The sequence below is a fragment of the Rattus norvegicus genome, chromosome 3 (genome assembly GCF_036323735.1).
Source record: "Rattus norvegicus strain BN/NHsdMcwi chromosome 3, GRCr8, whole genome shotgun sequence".
NCBI classification, from domain to species: domain Eukaryota; kingdom Metazoa; phylum Chordata; class Mammalia; order Rodentia; family Muridae; genus Rattus; species Rattus norvegicus.
The window spans coordinates 175,368,569-175,375,211 of record NC_086021.1 but is presented as its reverse complement, the minus strand read 5'-3'; the positions used below and the strand labels follow the sequence as shown (position 1 = coordinate 175,375,211).

Here is a 6,643-nt window from a genome sequence, read left to right as displayed (position 1 = left end):
AGGAGGCCCAGGATGCTCCAGGACTTCTGCTCCTACCTCTGCATACTCCCCCTCTTTCTGCCTTGGGACTGGAGTCCGTCACCTGCCAGCTGGGAACCTGATCAGTGACCCCACAACCATGACCTGGGGGCAGGGCACAAGCCCAGTGTTCTAGGAGTGTTCTACTGGAACATTGTGAGACAACTAAGGAGCTCTGGGAAGCCCCAAAAAGACTTCGGGACCTCTGAAGCACTGAGAATAAGAAGAGCCCTCCAAGACGGGTCATGGAGACCTGTGGGGATGTGGAGCAGACTGAGGCAGTGCTCAGGCCCTGGCATTGTGACTTGGGTTCTTGGCTGAGATTCCACCTCCCAACATCTCCTGCCAACTGTCAGGTCACCAACTGCCCCTCTTTTGTCCCGAGCCTCCTGCCCACTGTGACCTTGAGGGCTCTCGGGCTCTGCCCTCCTGCAGCCGCAGCCGGGAGTGTTGGCAGTTGGGTCAATTTGCATATCCACCTGCAAGGCCTCTGGTGCTGACAAATGGATTACAGAGAGCATCCCTCCCTGCCTGGGTCACACACACACACACACACACACACACACACACTCACACACACAGAGACACTCACACACGCACTCACACAGACACACACACACACACTCACACACACTCACACACAGACACAGAAAGACACATACACTCACACACACTCATACACACACAAACACATAAACACACACACACACACACACACACACACACACATACACATACACATCTGTCCCTAGCAAAAGTCATCTCAGAAGAGATTAGATTCCCACATCTGCAGGGTGATGTCACGCATCAGCTCCCTGAAATGAGACTGGGAGACTCAGGCCCCAGCCCTGCTGAGCAGCCACTTGGATTCCACTGTTGCCGGAGTGGGATGAAGGGGTTGTGATCAAAACGGTAAATTGCAGCAGGTCCAGGGCCCAGCCTGATGCCTGGATTAAACCGATTAAAACAGAAATGGGAACAGCTCTAATCGGCCTCCTGAGAGCCATGAAATAGGTTTGGGACATTTGGGACAACCATGGGGTAGGGGCTGCAGAACCAGGGATGAGATGGAAACAAAGGGGGGCCACAGACACAGTGCTGTTGACATGCCTGGGCCCGCAGCACTTGGGAGGCTGCCAGGGTGAGTCTGGGATACCCGGAAGCCACATGCTAGCCTCCTGCCACCTCAGACTCCATCCCAGAATTGCCAAGAGCCAAAGACCAACTTCTGAGTCCCAAGCAGGGCCATGCTTGAGTTTGTCACAGAGCAGCTGCGGCCACTGAGTCTGGAACACACCGACTGTCTTTTATTCTCTGTACTTTGATGGCTTCAAGACAAGTTCCCATCTGTTCCCTAGAGAGTGAAAGCAAGGGGCCACTTCCTGCAACGGCATCTCTGGAACCGAGCTACAAAATTTATCAGATCAAACTAGCAAAGCCATCGGACTGTGAGACACTTCGAGCCCTCGGGATGGTGAGACCTGGCTCTGGAAGCAGCGTGGTGGGCTCCTCATCAAGAGTCTGGAAGGTTCTTACTCCTGACTCACCTGGTGGCCCTGGCTGTTATAAGATTCCCATTCAGGTAAGGTCTCAAGGGCTAAGGTGGTTCACACTTCAGCAGTTGGTGAGTAGAGACAGGAAAACTGTAGGTAGGAGGGCAGCCTGGGCTGTGTAAGACCCTGTGTCAGGATAGAGAGAGAGAGAGAGAGAGAGAGAGAGAGAGAGAGAGAGAGGAAAAGGAGATGAAGGAGGGGAGTGGAGGCGCCTTGTTCAGTGAGGTGCTTGCTCCACAAGCATGAGGACCTGAGTTCTCTCCCCAGCACCACGGAAAGGCTGAGCGTGGCAGCACACACCCATAATCCTAGTGTTGGGGAGGCTGAGACAGGAGGATGTCTGCAGATCCCTGGGCAGCTAGTGTAGACTAATTGGCAAGCTCCAGATCCCAGAGGGAGACATAGAAAACCAAAGGTAGAGGAGAGCTTCTGAAAAACGATAACCAAGGTTGACTTCTAGCTTCTACATGCACACAAGTGTCTATGAAAACACATGCATGTGTGTGTGCACAGAGAAAGAGAGAGAGAGAAAGAGAGAAACTCACTCTAGCCTCCACATGCACACATGTGTCTATGAAAACACACGCATGTGTACACACACACACACACAGAAACCCACACACACAAACATAAACATGCATGTATATGAAAACACATGCATGTGTGTGCACACACACACAGAGAAACTCACTCTAGGCTCTACATGCACACATGTGTCTATGAAAACACATGCATGTGTGTGCACACACACACAGAGAAACTCACTCTAGCCTCCACATGCACACACATGTCTATGAAAACACATGTGCACGTGTGTGCATACACAGAAAAAGAGAGAAACTCACTCTAGCCTCCACAAGCACATGCGTGTCTATGGAAACACATGCGTGTGTGTGTGCACACACACACACACACAGAGAGAAACTCACTCTAGCCTCCACATGCACATGCGTGTCTATGGAAACACATGTGTGTGTGTCCACACAGAGATAGGAAGTCACTCGGCCCTGAGGCTGTACAGATGTCCATCACAGTGTTGTTTGTAAAGCACAACTAGTAACATTACAACTATGGAAGCCACGGGAGCAAAGAAAGAGATCGTGGATCAGAGGACACTGGGGACTTGTTGGTCTCTTTAAAAAATTATGATCTGGGGCTAGAGAGATGGCTCAGTGATTAAGAGCACTGACTGTTCTTCCAGAGGTCCTGAGTTCAATTCCCAGCAACTACGTGGTGGCTCACAATCATCTGTAATGGGATCCGATGCCCTCTTCTGGTGCGTCTGAACACAGCAATGGTGTACTCATATACATAAAATAAATAAATCTTTAAAAAAGAACAAACACTATGATATCATTCTAGAATAACTCAGAAAATGGTCATTCTGGGCTACAGTTGAAAATAAAAGTGTTAGATCTGTTACTGTACCCATCATGGCCGCCCCTCTGCCTCCTGCACACACCCCTATGTGGGGGGAGGCGGACAAAAATACTACGAGGAAGTGTCATCACCTGCGGGGGTAGAACTAGTTACACCCGGTCTTAATTTTCTCAGGACCACTTCTACAAATTTCCTAAAACCAGGCTACTCTTTTACCGCCACAAATATAAACGTTTTCCACACCACAGCGGCAGCTGCTCAGGACCCAGATATAGCAGCTTTACTCACCTCTGTGCCTAAAAGAAAAAAGGAAAAAAAGAAAAAAAATGGCAGAAGTAACGGAGGAAGGAAGGAAGGGTTTGACTGTGGCTCACCATCGAGAAGGCACAGCCCATCATGTGACAGGACGTCGTGGTGGAGCTCACGGTGGCCGAGCCTGTAGCTGGGACTCCTCAGACCTCACTAGACCAGGAAACCAAGAGCCAAACCTGAAGCAGGTAATGTCTGTGATTCCCCGCAGCCCAGGGACGCACCTCCTCCCACTAAACATTTCCCATCCAAACCTCATCGGGCCCGGGTGCTAGTATGCAAAATTTAGGGCTGATCACTGAAGCACACAGTTATTGATACTCGATTTCTGTCAGGCTTAGGCGGTTTTCAAAGATAGAGTCTCATGTAGCCCAGGCTAGATTCAGACTCACTATGTAGCTGAGGATGACCTCGAACTCCTGATCCTCCTGCCTCCACCTTCCAAGTCCCACACACAGGGTGAATGGTCGTTTTCAGTTGCCATGGAAATGATGACATCATGACAGATCATTGGTGGTGGGGGGGGACCACTCATCCGGCTTCTCATGAAGTACAGTAGTCAAGCACCTAGGAGAAGGATCTCACACGTGGTTGTCTCTCAGATTGAGGTCTCCTCTCTGCTCATGTGAGTCAAGAGCCTTTTCTGTTCTCTGTCAGCCTTGCAGTCAGCCTGCTGGAGAACGCCAGCAGGAATGACCTTTAAAAACTTAATTATGAGTTTCCTTTTCCGTGATCTTATCACGGGGCTACACATGAATATTCAAACTAACTTCTGCTTTAGGCTTCGGAAGAGGCGTGTGATCCCCTCCTAGCTGGCCTGGGTGTCCTCTTGGCTGTCACATACCGTCCTGACTGGTTTTGGCCAGCCCAGGCCTGATTCTTGCCGTGCCCTCTGCCTTTCCTGAGCCTCCTGTCCTTTGGTGAGCAGCTCTTCTCTCTTCAATAGATGCAGGCTGCTCACCGTCTTACACACACCCCTGGGTAATCTGGCTTTCCTTGGCTAATTATGATAGATTCTGACTCTCGAAGCACTCTGAGGCAGCTCACACCTGTTATCGCTTGGACTTAGCCCTGGCTACGTCATCATATTCTAATCCTGTTGCCCGATGCCTGGGAGTTATCTTACTCTATGCTCGGTTCCTCAGAACAGCCGTGCACGCACCCACAAATCATTGAGCAATTTCTACTTATTTGCCCATTAGCTTTCCTCCCTGTAAAGTGTGAACCCCTGAAAGACAAGCCAGGCTCCCAGCACTCGGGAGGCAGGTGATGTTGAATTCAGGACCACGCTGCTGAGTTACAGGCTGAATTGAGGCCATGTCACTATGTAAAAAAGTGAAAAGCAGACTGGGATGTAGCTGCGTGTGTGTGTGTGTGTGTGTGTGTGTGTGTGTGTGTGTGTGTGTGTGTGTGTGAAGTAGTGTCCTAGCATAGATGCCTTAGTCAGGGATTCTACTGCTGAGATACAACACCAAGACCAAAGTGAAGGGGTCTATTTAGCTTACACATCCAGCACTGTTCATCAGTGAAGGAAGTCAGGACAGGAACCTGGAGGCAGGACCTGATGCAGAGGCCATGAAGAGATGCTGCTTACTGGCTTGCTCGCCATGGCTTGCTCAGCCTGCTTTCTTACAGAACCAGTACCTCCAATTCAGGAATGACCCCACACACCATGGACTGGGCCCTCCCCAAAAGAGTGCCCTACAGCATCTCTTATGGAAGCATTTTCAAAACTGAGGTTCTCTCCTTCCTGATAACTCTAGCTTATGGCAAATTGACATAAAACTAGAGTCCTGTCTGTTAGCACAGGATGGCCACAGCTGATGTCTACTAGGAAGGGAGGTACCACTAATCCACACAGTCAGGCTTTCTTGGAACTCCTCACGTCACTGGGACTTCCAGGTAAAGCCAGATCTGCTTTGTGGGTGAATACAAGAAGAGACTCCCAGAGGAGAGAACGGCAGGATCCGAACCTGATTGACCCTTTGCAGAAAATATAGATTTCACTGAGGTCTCCAGGAAGTGGGTCTTGGTCAGCATCTTTGAGGGACACTGGAGACACTCTGATGGCTTCTTGGTGTCTCAGAACACCATCTGTTTGCTTGTTCCCCACTGCCAACCCTGCACCATCTGCTCCAGGCAGCAAACCAGAGCTGGCCTACGCCCAGGGCCTTCTGCACCTGCCCAGTGCTGGTGGGTCCAGAATACCCTTCCTGCTTTCTAGAAAAGCGTACTGGGAGTAGAGTGGGGGTATTAGAACTTTTTCAGACAGCGGTTTCGAGGCCAAAGTAGAAGGGTTGCTGCGAAAGTCGAATATTCTCAGGGGTTCGAGCAGAACACTAGAGGAAGCACACTAGGCAATGTTTCCAATTTGAAGGGTCAGAGAGGCTGAGGTATTTGACTGGTCACAGAGCTCCTGAGGAGCAGGAGGAAGACCTGAGACGCTCACTCAGCCGCCAAAGGAGAAAGCAAAGGTGCCCACCTCGCCCGGGGTGGGGCGGAATGGAATTGTTCAGAACAATGCAGTTCTGTGATGGTCCAGATCCAAGTGTGTAGAAAGATTGTCAAAATATAGGGTGGTAGAGCCCTGGGGACCTGGGGACCTTGGGACCTGGGGATCTTGGGACCAGGAACAGTAGAGGACATTTTTGTGTCGAGAGCACACAGGAGGAAGAGCTCTGAAGAGAGCATTGAAAATCCCTAGGCTTCAGCACTGAACTGTGTGGAAGATGTGGAGGTCAACCTTGTGAAGGGAAACGTGGAATGCAGGCTGAGCCACCTCAGGCTCCTGCACCCATCACACCTGCTCCTGAGTAACCTCATCAGGTGGGGCTCTCATTGGGTCACAGTGATGGTGTGGTGAGATATGATTGGCCCAGGGTTTGGGGGCTTGGGATTGGCTCAAACACTGTGTCTAAGCTCACATGCTGCTCAATAAACTCAGTTCTGCACCCCGACGCTGGTCTCCAGAGTCTGATTCCTGGGATTCCTAACGTGAATTCATCATCCCCGTCCTCGGTCCTGTTCCCACAGAGCTACAGGCCGAGAGTCCCAGACAGAGCAGAGTCCCAGACAGGCAGGCCATTGTCCTCTGAGTACATCTCTTTCTAGGTCTGATGCTCTGGGTAAGTATATCTGACCTACACCTGGAAGTCCAGCAACACCAAGAGGGCGTCTCCATCTTTGCCTCCTAGCCGCTCAACCTTCAAAAGCAACACTGCGGGGATGGGGGCTCCTGACACCCAGCCCTCCAGCCCAGAGCAATGTAGCAACAAACAGCAGGGACCAGATGGGAGACTTACCACAGAGCCAGCCTCAGACTTGTTACAGGTGATAAAAAGCCTGATTCTAGCTGGTCCATGGAAGGACGTCCACAGGTGTCA

At 50.8% G+C, this 6,643-nt stretch overlaps 1 long non-coding RNA gene across 1 annotated transcript; it reads left to right on the top strand.

The window, feature by feature from the left end:
- Positions 1-749: 749 nt before the first annotated feature.
- LOC120101786 (uncharacterized) lies at positions 750-6,217 on the top strand. The gene is made up of 2 exons (XR_005502716.2): positions 750-1,600; positions 3,200-6,217. It is a non-coding gene; the product is annotated as an uncharacterized LOC120101786 (long non-coding RNA).
- Positions 6,218-6,643: the final 426 nt, after the last annotated feature.